This window comes from Tupaia chinensis, unplaced genomic scaffold (genome assembly GCF_000334495.1).
Source record: "Tupaia chinensis unplaced genomic scaffold, TupChi_1.0 Scaffold000146_1, whole genome shotgun sequence".
In the NCBI taxonomy this organism is placed as follows: Eukaryota; Metazoa; Chordata; class Mammalia; order Scandentia; family Tupaiidae; genus Tupaia; species Tupaia belangeri.
The window spans coordinates 8,743,218-8,749,524 of NW_006159616.1; the positions used below are offsets into that span (position 1 = coordinate 8,743,218).

The window sequence follows — 6,307 nt, forward strand, 5'->3', positions numbered from 1 at the left end:
GGACTCGAACTGCAGTCGACTACATGGGAGTCCAGCGACATAGCCATTACACCAAGTGCTGGTCCCTTGTTTGTTTTCTTCTGCACCCCCCATTACAAAAGTAATCTATGACCCCTCAAAACAAAAGGATAATGAAAGGCCCAGGACACTGCTGCTCTGTGGGCTGAAGCCACGTGGGAGGCCTGGCTTCTAGTCCTGGTCCACCCTGAAAAGCTGGATGCAATGGCCCACCTGTACCACTGGGGAGACTGAGGCAGGAATCTAGTGACACAGAGAGACCCTTATCTGAAACATCACATACATACACAAAAAATAAATAATAATTGTATTCCTCAAAAACAAGAATAAAGGGCAAACCATCTCATGCCACTCAGCAGCACAGCTGGTAATATTTAAATATTCCTTGGGATACATGGGTGCCACATTTACAAGCACACCCTTGTTTGTTTTCTTCTGCACCCCCATTACAAAAGTAATCTATGACCCCTCAAAACGAAAGAATAATAAAAGGCCCAGGACACTGCTGCTCTGTGGGCCGAAGCCACGTGGGAGGCCTGGCTTCTAGTCCTGGTCCACCCTGAAAAGCTGGATGCAATGGCCCACCTGTACCACTGGGGAGACTGAGGCAGGAATCTAGTGACACAGAGAGACCCTTATCTGAAACATCACATACATACACAAAAAATAAATAATAATTGTATTCCTCAAAAACAAGAATAAAGGGCAAACCATCTCATGCCACTCAGCAGCACAGCTGGTAATATTTAAATATTCCTTGGGATACATGGGTGCCACATTTACAAGCACACTCAGACCCACACACTCCTGGATGTAATGCGCTTTCCGCCTACACTGTGGAGGACATCTTTCCATCTCAATAGAGATCTGCAGTGTCTTTGGACTGCAAGGATTCATGGAAAGGATGCTTCGTAATTTATTTCCCCTGCCTCCTATTGATGGGCATGGAGGTTGTTGCCAATTTCTCACTATTGTAAACAACACCGTGGCTGTCATCTCTGGGCAACTGGGTGATTTATTTTCTTAGGATAAATGGAGCCCAGCTTCATTCTTTAACACACGGGAAGACTTTTCTGGAGGGGCCTCACAGACAAAAAAAAAAAAAAAAGTCTCCTGGCCAACATTTCTCACCCCATGCTTCGGTCTCTGCTCAGCTGCACTGACATCTAGGAAACACACAAGGTTCAGGTCACACAGACCCAGCCCAAAGAGAAAAGGGCTCTCTGTAAACTGATGTTAAATAAACTTAGTTATCATGAGAAATGACAAATATTAGAAAATAAGCCTGATTAGAGTGAGCCTGCTGAAATTGCATATCGTAAATCATTACGATGATGTTAAGAAGATGCTTATCCATGAATACACAGGACACAGACTTAGGACAACAGGTAACAAACGAAACGTCCGGAGATAATGGAGTGTGGGCGCTGGGAGGTAAGGTTATTTTCTTCTTGCTATACCTCTGGGTTATCAAAGTTCGTTAATACATATATAGTTTTATAATGAAAAAATGGGAAAAGTTAAACACAAGAAAGCAACAGAAATAATTTTTGGTGGGAGTTTATCTGAATGAATGATGCTTTATTCATAGGGTAGAATATATGCAATTATTAATAGTACAAGCATCTCTCACCAGGAAATAATTTTTGTGGTGTGCACAGCGCTTTTTTAAGGTATTTCTGTGTCGGGTTCCTCCTGTCCTAGTCTCCTGAATAGCTGAGCTTACAGGTGTGCAGGGACTGAACCTGGGCCTTCCGTGGGAGGCTGTGCAGCAATGTCCCGGCACGTGCTGCCATGGCTGGCCTGAGGATATTTCTGACATGGAAAAACGTTCAAAATCTATGGGCAGGCAGGCCAGCCACAGTGATGCAGCAGCAGCTTGGGCTCTACAATGTGGAACCCATGTGGGAAGGCTCTGGGTTCACGTCCAAGGATCTTCCTGACCCTGGCTGGCTGAGGCCGATGATGGTTCGTGGCAATGGGGACTCCGTAGGGGACACTGTCTTTCTCATGGAAGCAGTAAGTTAAAAACAAAAGTCACTGCTGAACGAAAAAGGGAAAAACAGCAGGTGTCATATAACCCTAATTCTATTTCTTAAAAACTTTGTATAAAGAATGTACAATTTGTACAATTATATATATATGTGTACATATAATACTACACAGGTAAATGTTAAAAGACCATCTCTGAAAAGCAGTGAAGCATGCATACTCTTCTGCTTCCCAAGGCTTCTGCACTGACTATATTATGTTCGAAATTGAAAAATACACAGTCTAGAAATCTTTTTCAAGTCACAGCGCCCCTCCCTCTACTCCTTTCCTCTCTTCTTTGATTTATTTATTTTTTGGTAGGGATTTTGCTATAGGGTGCGTGTGCTTGCCGAAGAGACGGAAAGAGACAGAGATAGAAAGCGAGAAATCACCCTCCAGGCGGAATGGTTATGGCACAATCTCTTCTCCTCCATTCTCTTTTTGGGATGTTGGGCACGCATGCACACGCACCCAGCATGAGTTCTAAGCCACTGGGGTCCAGGACTCGAACTGCAGTGGGCCAGGTGGGAGTCCAGCGACATAACCATTACGCCATCTGCTGGTCCCTCCTCCCTCTTTTTAAACTCCGTGTGGGACTCTGAAAATGGCTGCATCTGTTTAATAACCACACACTTGTCTGTTACCCCCTCTCCACCAAAATCTTTCTCCTAAATACGTGTGCCTCAGTTTCCACCTCTGTAAAGCTGGCATGACACTGCCCTCTGCTGCCTGACCTTCCCTGGGGTTGCTGTGGGGACACGGTGATGGCAAGTGTGACAGGGCTGTCAGTGCCGGGACTTGTGGTGGGTGAGAAGCAATTGCCCTTCTTAGGTGGGTCAAAGGCCACAGAAATGCAGGAAGACGGGGCAAATGGGGTGTGGAACGGCATACCACGATGGAGGGGAAACGACAGACAAGGCCAGTCTTTTACTGAGTTGTTGGGAAAGTCGTGACACATTTTGCATAGAAAAACAGAAAAATACACCATGACTTTCCAGCCACCTAATACCTAACTCTCCAACGCCTTCTTTGTTGAAGACGATGAATGCGGCATTATCCCTGGTTTGATTGTCGCACACGGCATGCATGCTTTGAAAATCCATGTTGTGCCCACGGAGATGTACAACAGTAAATGTAAATAAATTCTAAGATAGAAATGGAGAAGAAAATTCATTCACCTGTTTCTTTTCACTTTTTGAGGTAGCTGTTAGAAGATCTAAAATTATTCTTGTGGCTTATATTAAATGCCTACTGGACCGAATTGGTCTGAATGAAAGGCTTTTTTGTTGATTTTCCAATTCTCTCCTCTCCTTGACCCCCGTTGGTTTGGAAGATAAGCACTCTGTCTGTTTTTACTGTCATAGTTCTCAAAGACCCAGGTCCCTGGGCCACTTGCATCTGCAATACCTGGGAACTGTTAGGAGCAAACGTTTGGTGACCTCAGGAAGATAAGTACTCTGTCTGTTTTTACTGTCCCAGGTCCCTGGGCCACTTGCATCTGCAATACCTGGGAACTGTTAGGAGCAAACGTTTGGTGACCTCAGCCAGATATCCTGGAACAGAAACTAAAGGTAGGGCCCAGCAATCTGTCTTAACAATCTCTTCAGGTGATCTGGATTCATGCTGAAGTTCTAGAACCACTGCCTTAATGGCCTACCCTTGAAAGCTTATTATCACGGGAGCCAGCAGATGGCGGAGTGGTTGCGTTGCTGGATTCCCACATGGCTGACCGCGGGTGGAGTTCTGGACCCAGAGACTTGAAACTCACGTGGGGTATGCGTGTGCGTGCATGTGTGTGTGTGTGTGTGTGTGCAGAAAACGGAGAAGGGAATGTTGTGTGGCCATCCACTGTGGGGAGTGATTTCTCATTTTCTGTTTCTGTCTCTCTAGCAAACACATGCACCCTATGGCAAAAATCTCTCAAAAAAAAAAAAAAAGAGAAAACTTACTGTGCATGCTTACCTTAAAACCTAGGCTAAACAATATCTTAATGTCCTGTCCTGAATAGCGAAAATTATTTAAAACGTAAATTCTGATCATATCTCTTGATTAATATGCTATCATATCTAAATTCTTTCCTTAAAAAAATACCCTATAATTTAGACATGGGCATTGTGATTATTTATAGTGATATTATTGGCTTAAAGTAATTTACCTACATATTCACTGATTTCTTTGTTCATCATTTCTTCTTGCAGACCTTTCTTCGGAAGTGCCTTTGATTAAAAGCATTTTGGAGGTAAGCTCTTACAACTTTTGTTTATCTGAAAAAAAGTTTATACTTTCACCCTCATCCTTTAAAGAAAGAATTTTGCTGGGTATACAGTTTTAGGCTGGCGGGTTTTTTTTTGTTTGTTTCAGGGCTTTGAATACATTGTGCTGCTGTCTCTTTTTGCTAAGGAGAAGTCGGCTGCCGGTCTACCGTAATTGTTCTTTTATAACGACTTTCCAGATTTTCTCTTTGCCTTTGGTATTCTGCAGTTTCATTATGATGTGGCTAGATATTCATTTCTTTTTATTTTTTTCTAATTGATGTAAATGGTGCTTCCTGTGTCAGTGGGTCCATTTTGGGGATATTCCCAACCATTATCTTCTCCTTTCTTTTTGTCCTTTTCTTCGGGGATTCTAATTAGATGTAAATTGGATTTTCTAATTCTATCTTTTTTATCATAGACTAGTACTGGTCAACAAAACTTCCCATGATGAGGCAACTTTAGTACAGGCTGAGTATCCCTTATCCGAAATACTTTGGATCAGAAATGTTTCAGGTTTCAGATCTAAAAAAATTGGGGGGGGGATATTTGCATACATATAATGAGGTATCTTGGAGATGAGATTCAAGTCTAAACACGAAATTTATCAGTTTTAGATACACCTTATCCACATAGCCTGAACATAATTTTTGTTTAAAGTACACTTTTAAAGAAGTCTGTGATGGGGCATGTGTACATCATATAAGTGTGTATGTGCATTGGGTGTGTATGTGTGGGGGTGTGAGCACCCTCCACAGGGTCACGTCATTCTATAATCCCCTTACTCTTGTCCTTCAGCCCATCAATCTCGGGCTCTTGTGTGTGTGCCTGCTGTGTTTCAAACTGACCAGAGTGGGGATTTGAACTGTGGTCACCACAGTGAGATCAGGCTTCTCTTGAGCAGTGCATTACCACCGTGCTGAAAAGCTGACCCCTGAAGGTGGTCTTTGTTTTGTTTTGTTTTGTTTTTTCGTGGAGAGGTTTTTGCTATAGGGCACATGCACTTGCCAGAAAGACAGAGAGAGACAGAGAGACAGAAAGCGAGAAATCACCCCCCAGGGGGGATGGCCATGCCGCAACCCCTTCTCCTCCATTCTCCTCTCAGGATCTTGGACATACACACACACGTGCTCGTCGTGAGTTTAAGCTGCCAGGTCCAGGACTCGAACTGTGGTCGACTACATGGGAGTCCAGCCACATAGCCATTATGCCAACTGCTGGTTCCCTCTGAAGATATTTTATACAATATTTTTGTATTGCAGTATTTTGACTATTACCCATCACATGAGGTCAGGTATGGAATTTTCCACTTGCGATGTCATGTTGGTGCTCAAAAACTTTCAGGGCCAACGGCTGACCTGGAGGTTAAGATGGCTGGATCCCACATTAGCTGACGTGGAGGTTAAGATGGCTGGATCCCACATGGCTGATTGTGCAGTTCGCGACCCGGACCCATTGGCTTGTGAATCACCTGGGTGTGTGTACATGTGTGCCCAAAATTCTGAAAGGGAATTGGAGGAGAAAGAATTGCTGTAGCCATCCCCCTGGGGGGTAATTTCTCACTCTCTTTGACTCTCTCTGGCAAGCACAAATATCCTATGGCAAATTGAAAAAAAAGTAAAAAGAAAAAAACAAGTTTGAGATTTTGGATTTTAGTTTTCAGATGCCCAGCATGTGTAATCTGCTCTGTCCAGTGTGCTAGCTGTTAGCCACGTGTGGCTCCGAGCATTTGTTTTTAAAGACACATTTATTCAACATTGTGATCAGACTATTACATTTAGCAATCAACAGCATGGGTGCAAAAAAAAAATCTACATTAAAACCCTTTGTTGGAATGCTTTACACTTTCCACAGAACAGAAACTAAAATAACCGGTTATACAATTAGTCACAAATACAGTCCTCGTATTTTTTGCCCATACACATGAGTATTGTCTAAAACATGTCTTCTTTGTAGCAGCTAGGCCCTGCCCACTGTGCTTGGCTGAGTTCACAAATCTGTTGTAA

General features: G+C 43.3%; 1 protein-coding gene across 1 annotated transcript in view; it reads right to left on the reverse strand.

The window, feature by feature from the left end:
• KAZN (kazrin, periplakin interacting protein) overlaps positions 1 to 6,307 on the reverse strand; it is a 535,612-nt gene that overhangs the window by 23,700 nt on the left and 505,605 nt on the right. The gene's annotated exons all lie outside the window — the stretch shown is intronic.